The sequence below is a fragment of the Leptinotarsa decemlineata genome, unplaced genomic scaffold (genome assembly GCF_025532065.1).
Source record: "Leptinotarsa decemlineata unplaced genomic scaffold, Ldec_3_MD MMD2_tig00026354_RagTag_RagTag, whole genome shotgun sequence".
Lineage (NCBI taxonomy): Eukaryota > Metazoa > Arthropoda > Insecta > Coleoptera > Chrysomelidae > Leptinotarsa > Leptinotarsa decemlineata.
The window spans coordinates 21,899,819-21,913,226 of NW_027412702.1; positions in this window are offsets into that span (position 1 = coordinate 21,899,819).

Here is a 13,408-nt window from a genome sequence, read left to right on the forward strand (position 1 = left end):
ATTTCATTTCGAACGGATGTTCAGAGGAACACTTACTCCACTTTCTTTTAAAACTGAATTTTTCTGCAGGTGTTTCAGTTATCGAATATGCCATGTGATCAATGACCTTCCCCTTGCATTACGTACAGCTGGATTCCAAAAATTCAAGTATAATCTATTTAGCCATTTATTCAATACACGTCAGTGACATGATTCCAGAACTTCACATAGTTTTGCTCCTACTTCTGTAAACTTACTTGTCGTAGTTTGGACAAATTTGGATATTTTTCCTTTGTTTTTGTATTATTTGAAAAAAATTCAATGGAGAGGTATTTTTTAGGGATAAGTGGAAGAACAGTTCAGGTGTTGAATTCATTCAGGAACTGAACTGAACCTCGCCCTTCATTTTCAAGAACTTCCTGTTGGTGTATTTCCTCAATCTTGTTTTTTTTATATATTTTTTGAAAATAATAAAGACGATTATTTTATTTTCACCGTAGTGTGTGCTGGTCAGGCCCTATCCCCGAAGCCCCGATACATTCGACAGGGCGCGACAGCAATATCTACAAATGACCACTCCCAACATCGTGGGGTGAGTAATAATAATAATATTTATTGGCAAAAATACATTGTTCAATGATACAAATTGTACGAGTCAATTTCCAAATAAATATAGAATTCCCACAGAAGGATATACCTGTGCGTGGGGTCTGCAGAAATTTGAATACTAATGAATACAATTTAAAATATAAAGTGGTATGAGTAAATAAATAAAAGGTAAGACGTTTTAAAATTATATCTGATCATTGGGTCCGAGAATCATGTGCCCTGAGCAAGCGCAATGAGCCAAAAATGACAGCCTTCTGCATCTGTGCGGCTAAGATGTCTGCCTCAGTGCGGCAAACCGGTATGACTTTAAAATTTGAAAGTAGAGAGGCGTCATTCCACCAAGGACTCCAATAATCAGAACAACCATCTTGAGAAAATGATCTGGATAGAGTCTGCAGAGTTCGAAGAGAAAATCTCGATATTTTATCCGTTTTTCCTTCTCTTTTCTGACGATATTCGTCTTGCCAGAAGCTGAAAACTCCACGACAAATATCGTTTTGCTCTGGTGGTCGAGAAGGCCAATAAATTATTATTATTATTATTATTATTCGTTAGAATGATATTTGGAAACATTCATCAGGTGATATTTAGGTATGAAAACGTGATCTATTCAAGTAATAAATTGAATGTTCAAATTTCACAGGTTATGTATATTCGATTAGCTATTTTTTATGTTGGTACACTTGTCCCAAACATACACTCATAGTTTCAGCTGTTCAGCATGTTCAATTTGTTGGTGAGAGGCATAAAATTAGAAGTGTTTTGCATATTAGGCGATTTTCAGCTAACAAAAAAGTAGATCAGAAAATTTGCATAAAATTTACTATAACGATCTAAAACCGCACATCAGGAAAGCTGTAATATCCAAGTAGCAGATGAATTGGAACATATCTAAAGGCAAACTTTCAAAAATCAAAGCAACAGTACTACCATGAAGCAATCTACCTCAGAAGAGAAACATTCAAACAACTGAATCCAGACTACGAATTGGACACACACGCCTAACTCACAGTTATCTCCTCAAGAGAGAAGAAGTCCCCAAGTGCTACATCTGTGAAACAACATTAACTGTGAACACTTTTTGGTGGAGTGCCCTCTATACACAGATAAGAGATTAGCAAATGAAATGACAAATCTAAAAATGTTACTGAATGGTCAGTCGAACAATAAACTATTAAAATTTCTGAAAGACATCAATTTTCTACATGAAATATGAGTTACTAGTTACTTCTGATTCACTTATTGTGGTCAATGTAATATAAAAGACATGTAAATTACTTTGGATCCAATAACCCCTGGTGGTTGAGGCTGCAGTAAATGAAAAAAAATGTGTGAAAAATGGAATTGAGTGCTCACTTACACTTGAAATGTTGACAGTGGCATACGGCAATTGTACTCTGAGTCAGAAAAATGTTTATAAGTGGTACAAGCTTTTCACAGAAGGTCGAGAATATCTGAATGACGACGCTCGCTCTGGATACACCGGCACATTAACAACCGAGGCTAACGTTGTGAAAGTGAAGAATATTGTTATGCAGAATCGTCGTGTCACTATTAGAGAAGTTTCTGAGGATGTCGCCATATCGTTTGTCTAATGCTATGCAATTTTTTCAAAAATTTTGGGCATGAAGCGTGTGGCAGCGAAGTTCGTTCCGAAATTGCTGAATTTTGACCAAAAAAACGTACCATGAGAATCGCTCACGAATCGTTGAATGACATTTTATGGCTAAAAACAACACCGTAATCATGCCTCAGTCACCGTATTTGCCAAAATTAGCACCCTGTGACTTTTTCCTCTTCCTAAGATTGAAGGAACCCATGAAAGGATGTTGTTGTGCGACGATTGAGGAGATGAATACCCAATCGTTGAGAGAACTCAAGGACACATCAGAACCGCTTCGAGGATTGGAAATTCGCAGAGAACAAAATAGAAGAAATTGAGGAATACGTAAATATTTTTTGAGGAAAATAAAACTTCACCTGATTTTTTGAACAGACAACGTATAAAGGAACGAAAATAATCAAATCAAATCAAACCAAAATATACTTTATTGTCTGAAGAACATAATTCTCATTGACAAAGTCGTTTACAAAATAAAGAACAAAACAACAATCAGCTTTAAATATCTGTCGATATGCTAAATAGTCAGGTAGAAAAACTGATAGTAATTATAATTGGAATACGATGAACGCACAATTGAGTCAATGGAAATTTGAAACATCATACATATATCACGTATCTACAGATTGAACAATATCTTGAATACTCTTCATAGGGTATATTATCTCTATCGTGTTTTTTTAAAGACAAAACACAAGCACTACAGGAAAATCCTTAAGGTGCTCTCAGAGCGGTGCCTGTGCGAAAGTAGTGATTCACATTGGATTTGAATCGTTGGAGATTAAATCCATTTGGAAAAACGCTCTCAGGAAGTTTATTTCACAGAAACGCAGCTCACCAGATCAAAAAGTTCAATTAGTGAAGTTCGAGGTGTACTGATTTGAACCTCAAAACGATGAGCAGCCACAGTTCGTCGCGTATTTCTGATATGTACCGCTCTTGGTAGGATCCAATGTGCCAAGTCACTTGAACAATCCCTGTGAAAGTATCTATAGAAGAGAGATGAATCTCCAATCTTTCTTCGATGTTCCAGGCTATCAAGGTTGCACGTATGCTCGCGTCTCTGATCAGGCGGATGGCTGTTTTCTGGATGGAAACCAGCAATTTCAGGGCATGTCTGGGGGCAGGGCTCCATACGTGAGAACAAAGAAAGTCTGATCTGAACTTTATACAGCATCAAAAGTTGCTGAGGTGTGTATAGTTTCCTGGTTTCGAATAGAGTTCCAAGCTTTTGAGAAGCAGCCTTTGCAATTCCAGCGACATGATTTTGCCAAGACATACTACTGTCCATTTTCATCCCCAACTTATCGAAGCAGAAAGCAGAGACATTTATCTTTTTGGAGAAAACCGATGCTTCAGTTTTTGTGGCATTGAATTGAACCTGGTTACTTTCACCTCATTTCGGAATCACTTCTAGATCATCATTAGAATACTGAACCTCCTGCTGCCGGTAAAGATATGTCTCCGTAGCCGATATCCTAGAAACCAAATTGAATGACGAGACAAGTGCGCTGTAGTCAACGAAGCAATATATTGGATTCTTGGTTTTTTTCAATAAGTCGTTAATATACAATGAAAAGAGGGTTGGAGAAATATGGATTCCTGGGAAAAACCAGCGTTGATGGTGAAGGGATTCGAGAAATTGACGGCCACTTGCAGGGAATTTTCTTTCAGGAAGCTGAAGAGTCATAAACAAAAATGATTCGACAAGCCATAGCATCGAAGTTTCGCCAGCAAACCCTCATGCCACATACGGTCAAAGGCCTTAGGAATATCGTGCGCAACAGCTCTTGATTCTCCATGTTTCCCGATTGCGTTATTCCAAACGATAGAAGGTAGCCTGTTAATCTTTGTTTCCGAAAGCCATATTGATAATCGTGCAAGATGTTGAAGCCTTCCATATATTTGAGGATATGGTGGTTTACTACTTTCTCTATGATTTTTGATATCACTGATAGCAAAGCGACTGGTCTATAGATATTGGGAAGATTTTTCTTGCCCTTTTTAGGAATAAGCTGAACTTGAGCGAACTTCCAACAGAAAGGAAAAACCACTTCCCTGTAAGACAGGTTGAAAATTCTGCAAAATACTGGTGCGAGTTCTCATCAAAAGAAATTAATTTCAGTATTTACTTACGATAGCTGCCGGAAAGAGTGAGACCACAACTAAAATTTAGACATTGAGACACACCTGAGGAAGCCATTGTATGGCGAAACACGTGTTGCGTTTTTGTAAAACTGTCTAATGAAAATCACACAATGAAGTTTTTTTAGAATACGTATAATTCATTGTCATCGTGCAACATTTCATCAAAATTCATAAACCAACATATAATCTCTTGAATAAGATATTATATTGTTATTGCCTGTCAAAGCTAAATATATTTCAAATATCATCTGGAAACCATCGGATATGAATACCGAATGTTGATATATTAACGGATTATTATAATTGGTATTTGTTAGTATGATTAAAGTGAACGAAATCCGGACCGCTTATACCTGTAATCTTCTTATAGTTAAGGAGCCTTCAAAAGAATTTGTGTTAACTACTTTTTGATTGCTCTTAAAAATTGATACCTCTGTACACGTTGGGGTCAATAACTTAAAATTATTTACAATTCTCAGGTGTTAACATGAAATATTTAATGTGATACGGTTTCATATTTTCTTTATAATCAAAATAGAATGATTTTACTCGGCTTCTGTGGATGAGTAGTGGGCAAAAAACAATTTTCATCATTTTTCATACAGTTCACTTCAGTTCAGTTGCAAATATTAAATTCATAATGACACCTCGATAACAAGTTGGTGTCATTCAAAACTGATTTTCAACTTGGTTCCACTCATGATGTACTGTTTGAAACGTTTGGTATAGTAATGAATATTACTGGAGTTTTTTCCCGACACCAAATCGTTATTTTCAACACCTAGACACGTGTTTCGATCACCAAGTGATCATCTTCAACAGGAAGATAATCTTCCTCTTGAAGATGATCACTTGGTGATCGAAACACGTGTCGATGTGTTTAAAATAACGATTTGGTGTTGGTTCCTCTCTTTGTTAATATCATTCATTCGATGTTGATGAATCCTGATCTTATATGCCATTATCTTATCATATATACCCCTGAATCGTGCAAGGGGTATATTCAGTACCGAATCTGGATAAAATTATAAGAAAAAATACTCAATTCATTCAAAATGTCGCAACTCAGTACTCACCTAGCTTATTAACGAGAGGATTGTATTCGCTGTTTCAACCATTCATCATTCATCCAAATAATGAAAGAACTCATTTGAAAACTTTAATAAACATGCATTGTAACGGAACGCTTGCTCAAGCCAAATTATTCTCGGACCCAATGATCACTTACCCCACGGTGTGGGGAGTGGTCATTGGTTGATAATTCTGGCGCGCCCTTCCGAATGTATTCGAGTTTCGGGGGATAGGGCCTGACCAGCGCAAACTACGGTGGAGAAAAAAATTATTTATTCATCAGAACCCTATAATACACCTTGATGAATAAACACATACTTCCACAGAGAGTAAAACCCTTTATGTGAATGAACTGATTGCTAAGAATGGATGAATTGTTCCTCTTTTATTACTCGTGAAAACAAAAAACAAATTTTAGTTGAAATGATTACTTACATCAAAGCTACTCATTTCTCTTCCTTATGTTGTTGTTAGAAAAATGTTTTTATGATACTGATTTAATCGAGTTTACAGATTATGTGTTAGAGAGTATGGATGATCAGATGCAAGTGGATGTGATCTATACGGATTTCAGCAAGGCTTTCGATAAAATAAGTCACAACTTGATCATTGAATGACTCGTGGAGATCGGGATAGATCAGCATCTTCTGGTGTGGATATCGTCATACATTACAGGAAGGCATCAAGTTGTGGATGTTAACGGTTACCAATCAGAACCATTTGTGGTTACATCAGGTGTACCACAGGGGAGTCACTTGTGACCATTACTTTTTGTAATTTATATTAACAATATTGTTGAAGTATTTCAACATTCCAACTTTTTGTTATATGCCGATGACATCAAGATTTATCGAACCATCAAAGAAATCCAGCACTGTGAGAGATTGCAAAATGATCTTGAAGCATTTGCAGAAATCTGTGGCAATAGTAGCCTATACTTAAATCTTAATAAATGTCACCAAATAACTTTCACCAGGAATAGAAATCTCATTGATTTTCAATATCAAATAGGAAATCACACAATCAAAACAGTAAATGAAGTACGTGATTTGTGAGTGATAATGGATTCCAAAATGATTTTCAAATCCCACATTGAGAAGACCGTTAATATGCGTAATAGTTTATTTGGTTTCATTATAAGGAATACAAGACATTTCAGAAATACAAAAACACTTCTTAATCTATATTACCCTTATGTATATAGTCGTTTGAACTTTGCATCTGTCGTTTGGAGTCCACAATATTCGATTTACAAACAGAGAGAATTCGTCAAACAATTGGCGTGTAAAAGTGGCATTTCTATAATCAATGGAAATTTCCGTCCAGTTTTCAAAAAGTATTTTTTTGTCTCTTACACAGAAAAAAAAATCAGATATATTAATGCTGTACAAAGTATTCGATAAACGTGTCGATTGTCCCACGTTGATAACAAAAATTTCATTGAATACACCTTGCTGAGACTTGCGAAACCATGATCTCTTTGCAACCACATTTAGAAAAACCGATTCAGGAAATAACTTTCCATGATGCAGAATTGTCAGATCCTTCAATACTCATTGCAATGATATTGAAAAACTGAGGTTACCTTTCCTTAGATTTGAAAAGTATATGAAATTCATTTTTATTCATAATTAGTTATCGGTTCTTCATATACTGTTTTTTTAATCGGTTCTTCATATACTGTTTTTTTAAATTTTTTGTTAATATTCATTACTATATAGTTTAATGTACTTAGTACTTATAGTTTGTTTACTCACTGTCTTTCATATGTGAAATGAGGATATTTTTTGGATTCATTCTGTTTGTATCAATATTTGTTTAATAAATAAATAAATAAATAAATAAATCGAAAATGAACTGAGAATTCGGAATCTTATTTGTTGTTGTTGTAATTGTGTTAATAATTGTGATTGATTTTTGGTTTTATTTCAATTAATATTTCATTTGGTAATATCGAAATTTCTCTCTATTTTTGTTTTTTGTGAAGGATCTTTCCTGAAAAAACTTAACGAACATCTGAGAACATCGATTCATTTCGTTGAATTCCCATACCATTTGGTGAGAAATTTCAGATTCGAACAAAATGTAACTTTGCTTCACGTCGTATATTTCTCACTCCATTGATTCAATCTGCCAAGTGAAACATTAGTCCTTTTCAGATTGAGGTAATCACATTCCGTACATCCGTTATAAAATAAAAAAGATGTAAAAAGCGTTACACTTCAACTTGAAAATTATTCGCAACCGTCATCTCATCTAATGAGTTCTAAGTAAAAGACTCGTTACAGATCATTTATTTAGTTCAATTAGTTGAGAAGACATGCCACAAACGTGATGGTCGAGTGATGTATGGTTTCAAGAAAAATGTGTGATTGAAAAGAAAATGGTGGTGAATTAAAATGGATTTTTGAGAAATAAGGCTGGTTAGGAATACATATTTTATCGTGTCAGGAAATACGCTTGATTTTCCTTTCATTTCTCACGCTGATAAAATTTTACAAAGCTTCACTCCATCGTAGTATAGCCTCAGCTATACTTGGTTTCTTATAAGTCAGTTAGTTTGGCGCATGTTTGGCAATACAAGTCATATTAGGAAACGCTAGTTGAGTTCCAAAAATTCATATACGTTTTTGCTATCTCTTGAACATTAACTACAACATAAACAAAATGAGGATTTTTCAAGAACAATATACACAAACACAAGACGAGATAGATTGTACGGAATCAGTCAATCCAGAGCGGTCAGGGGTATATATTCTGCTATTTTTTGCTCACGAAGACTATTCAACAAGTACCACAAGGATTCAGAGTTATCCTCTTGTTGTCCTAAAGAGTATCTAGTGGAGTTCAAAGACTCCAGGAAATCGGTTGGCGTGAAATATGATGCATTCTTACGAAACTGCAGGTACATGAACTGGTGTTTGAGTTAGGTGAATGAGTAGAAAACGTTCCCGTTCTCGTTCATCGTTAAAACCTCATTCTTGAAATTCTTCGTCATTAACCACACTTGTAAAATGCTATTCATGTAGCAAGTGTTTTCTAAATTATCTTATCCAATTTTCTTCTCGAAATTTTCAGAATAACTCCCTACTGATTTGTAAAGAAGAACATGTTTCACAGAATCTGCATAAGAATCATTTCTCAGGCTGCAATCGATCCTTCCAAGTAATGAAGGGTTTCGTAGAGGGATCGAATAGGATCTTGCTTCATGAAGCTCTTCCACTGGAAGGGAACCAGAACCACGAGGACTGTAACTCATATTTAGGGGGCAAGAATGACCTAATTCCATCGATCGCACTTAAAAATAGGAAGGTGGATCAATCACTTGCGAATTAACCTTGACAGGAGACTGATGAATATCCACATATCTCGTCTTGTTTCGAAGGGATTTTAGTTCCGTACTGAAATGAGGGTAATGCATGATCCCATCAAAATTATGTGAAGGAGAAATAGTTTCAAGGCCCGAAGCAGCATTACCACGTTGAATAGCAATACTGATTCTTTCTATCAAAAAAGAGGTAGAACGGTAATTTTTCGTTGTTTGGACTATTCTTCTTCCGAGTTCATGAACGAATAACAGAGATTCCGCTACTGGATGGAACAGATAGTTGTTACCAAGATTTTGGTATTTTTTCGTTTCAATTTTTTGCCAGACTGCCGTCCCAGCAGACTTCGAACTTTCGGCTTAATGGGAAGCCACGACCGTGTCAACGCAAGTGAAGTTCCATACCACAGGTTGATCGTATTTCCTTGGTATTAGAGATATACCATCATCTGGTCGTTTATCATCAACATAGTTATCAGTTGATTCATTGAGTATTAACTTTTTCAAGAATAAGGCTTATCCTTACTTTGAACAAGTTACAAAAACTTATAATAATGAGAACTTCAATCGTATGAATGTTAATAATTCATGTCGAATTGTAGGAATCGTGTTAGGAATCACACGTTGGAAGGTAAGACCTCGTTAATCCTTAGCTCACACAAGTTTCGACTTTTGAGGGTTGTCGTTCGTAGAGGTGCGACAGCTGGTCACCGGAAAAAACAGATTTTAAAACAGATTTTTAAAACAGATGAGGACTACAGCAACAAGTCCCTCTATTGAAATCCATACAATGAATCAAAATCAATTAAACAAAAATTGTAGCACAAATACAGAAGTAGAAACCAAAAAACGAAAGTAGAACATTTTCTCCATACCAGAACGAAAACTATGGTACCAATTTTAGTCAAGCAAAATATACAAAAATCTATAATAAGGAGTCTATTCTATAGTTTTCTAATATTTTCAATTCACTGTGAAGTTAGTGAAAAAATATACAGATCTGTGGTTCAAAAAATAATACCTTTTATCTATGGAGTTGTGTTCGTCAAAGTGTTCTGTTATACGGTACATTGAGATTTATTGGATATTTTGAAAAAAACTGAAAGGATGATTCAGGTTTCTTGAAATGTTTTCAGATCTTTGACAAAAAAAAGTTTCTATTCATTTATTTCATTCAACATGTTGTACCAATAAACTTTTGTTGCCTTTTGTCAAAGATTCAGCGTAAAAATCACTTTCATATATCTCTTGGGATATGTAACTGCAATTAGAAAATTTCATCAAATAAATATAAAAAACATTCCCTGATGGCCATCTTTGTGTATTCAATTTCACCAAAATCAATTGCGAGCAATGAGGCATATGTCCTCTTTTATGAACAGGAGGGAACGAAGCAGCACCTTTGATGTTTTTTTTCTCCTTTTCTTTTTTTTATAATCCTAGTTCTTTTAATTGATTTGTATTTCATGATTGTTTCGAATATAAATAAACTTCAGTCTTGAACTGTGAATTCATGAAATTTTGTCTAGTGATGACCTGACAATAGCAAACAACAGAAATTCACCCAAGATCACTATCATATCCGAATATTATCAAAATAAATTTGTAATAAATCATACCATTGGTAGATATTATTTTGAATAAAATTTTTATAGGCAAGTGGTAGACTTTGGGTTCTTGCGAAATCGATGGAATTATAAACCATCAATTCATCATGAACAATTTCCATTTCCAATCTTCAACAAATCATTTTCCAAATGCGGACCTCTTTTTGACCTGACCTCTCAGAAAACAATAAAATTCAAATTCTAGGCGAGAACTTATGCACGGAGATTATTAAAATGATTGATACCTGGATAAATTACTAAAACACATTCAAATCCATCACGTACAAGGTTCAAAAACGGAAAGTTAATCAAGACATTTCGTATAAGTTAGGATGAAGTTTTTTTAAAAGGAGGCCACTACAATAAATCCTCTAAATGGGTGGACATTTGTGGTTGAGGCCATGATGTGCTGGGTATATTTTTGCTGTATAAATACCCACAATTTCCTGGATATGAATGAAATTTTAGAAGCTGACAGTGAAAACACTCCGTATAGAGATTATTTAATTGTTGAAGTGATATGTCAGTATTCATTTTTGTTCAGACAATTCAAGAAAACATCATAATTACAATCAGTAGAAGTGAAGAAATTCAGTAAATAGTACTTTCTGAGTTGTTTTTAAATAGTAATAATTTAATACAACGAATCTATATTAAAAAAACTAGTTTTTTCATTGTTAGTGATACTATTGTTTCGATTGAGAATAATGATCTGATCCAACTGAAACATACTTTCCATTTTCCAAAGTTGGGATCGAATCCGAAATTTGAAAGTACTCGGATTGTGTCATTTGTGCCAAAAATTATTATAGCTATCTCTGCTCGGGTTATTTTGATTGAGCAAAGAGAGCAAATAACTTTTGGCGTCAATACAGAATATGATCAGTGCGATAACCTTCAAAAATTCAATTTATGGAGGGTTCCACATTCCCAAGTTAGGTTTTTCATGGAACCCACTTACACATCGATGATTCATTAGTTTTACTTTCAAATATCTGTTTTATATTTTTTTGTAGATGGAATATTTGTTCTTTCTGATTTTTTTAAGAACTTTTGTTGTTGTAGGAAAGAAACTTTGGAAACTTTTTCGGGGTTGTGTTTTCACCAGTCAGATCAGAGAATTATAAAGATTATTATCAAAAAGATTCAATAATCCATGTCTGGGTTAAAGAAAAATTTGGGAGAATACAATGGAAAATATTCAAATAACTCTCCTGAAAGTTTTACATTTAGAAAATGAAATAATCATTTTGGAATGTATAGTATCATTTACAAGTATCACGATAAAGAAAGGAAGAAAAACCAGAAGGATAAACCAAATTTTCTGCCTAGATAGGTGAAACGTATAATCTGAAAGTAATCGTCCTAATTTTTGGTTTTTACTATATAACATGAAGATAAGTGCATTGTTTGCAAATTTTCTCATCTCAAACCAATTAGAATTTTCATTTTCTGAATCAGGTTTTTTCCACAGTGTAATATAACATATTTATATTCCACACATGATGGCATAAATAGGTCTTTAAAATGAATGAAAGATTGCTTACTGAAAGACCTTATACTAGAATCTGAATCTAATTCTAATCGTCCACTTCGACAGCTTTTAACTGAAGTAAGCACGGTATTAGTTACAGTGGCTTCCGTTAGTTGTGAGATTCTCATTATTTTCTGAATACTATGAATACTATTTTTTCTACAGATTTCTTGGAGTAATCATTCTGTTGGAGAAATCAGTTAGATCCTCAACAATTCCTCTCTTGATGGATTGATGATTAGGTTGGGTTAGTTTGAAAGAGAGTGGGTCTATTCGGCCCTCCACCGCAACCCGCAAGGATTTATTGTGGCTCACACTTATTCACACTCGGCCAAATAAACCCAGCTTCTTAACGAAACAGATTAGTTTGTATGATGAGTGGTCTTTCAGGTCAAATGGTTAGAGTTTGGCTCTGCCGAACTCTAAAAACCTGATTCGGTCCCCAGCGGGGCAGGCACAAAGTATATGCTCTGTTGATGAGATAGTCAGATAGTCAAGTTGCACTAGCTTCTAGGCTACAGAAGGCACTCTCAAATGACCACCATAAGACTATCGGCATCCTGACGAGGGAAAATGGCGACAAAGCCGCCAACCTCCGGGAGAGTGCTGAGATTCTTATGGAAACTCACTTCCCAGGTTCTGTCTTTCCTGGAACGGCGAACTGGACGGATGTACCAATAACACCCTCACAATATGACTGGCAATATGCTAGTACAGTAATTGATGAGGACAAAATAAGATGGGCTATATCGAGCTTTTCCCCCTTCAAGTCACCAGGGCCTGACGGTATAAGACCAGCCCTACTTCAGTGGGGACTGGACACTCTTATGCCACACCTGGTTGGAATATTCAGAGCCTCTCTAGCTCTGAGGTATATTCCCAGTAAGTGGAGAGAAGTAAGAGTAGTATTTATACCCAAACCAGGTAGGATGGACTACACCCTACCAAAAGCATTCCGACCAATTAGTCTCACATCGTTTTTCTTAAAAACCATGGAGAGACTATGTGAGCGGTATATAAGAGATGAAGTACTTGTTAACAACCCACTTCATCCAAATCAGCATGCATATACCCCGGGAAGGTCTACTGATTCGGCCCTTCACCATGTGGTTGGCAGAATCGAGAGATCATTGGATAACAAAGAATCCACCCTAGGTATATTCATAGATATTGAGGGAGCGTTTGATAAAACAACCTTTCCAACAATTACCAAGCAACTACACTCCAGGAATGTACCCCTGGTAGTAGGAGAATGGATACTCCAGATGCTCTCTAGCAGAGCAATAAGTATTAATGTAGAAGACATCACAGTAAAAAGACTGGTCATGAGGGGATGTCCACAGGGAGGGGTCTTATCACCCCTTCTCTGGAACATAGTTCTGGATACCCTAATTAATCACCTTAACAAAAATGGATTCTACACAATTGCATACGCAGATGACATAGTTATCTTGCAGACCGGCAAATTTGTAAACACACTGTGCGATAGAGCGCAGGATGGGCTCAAATTGATA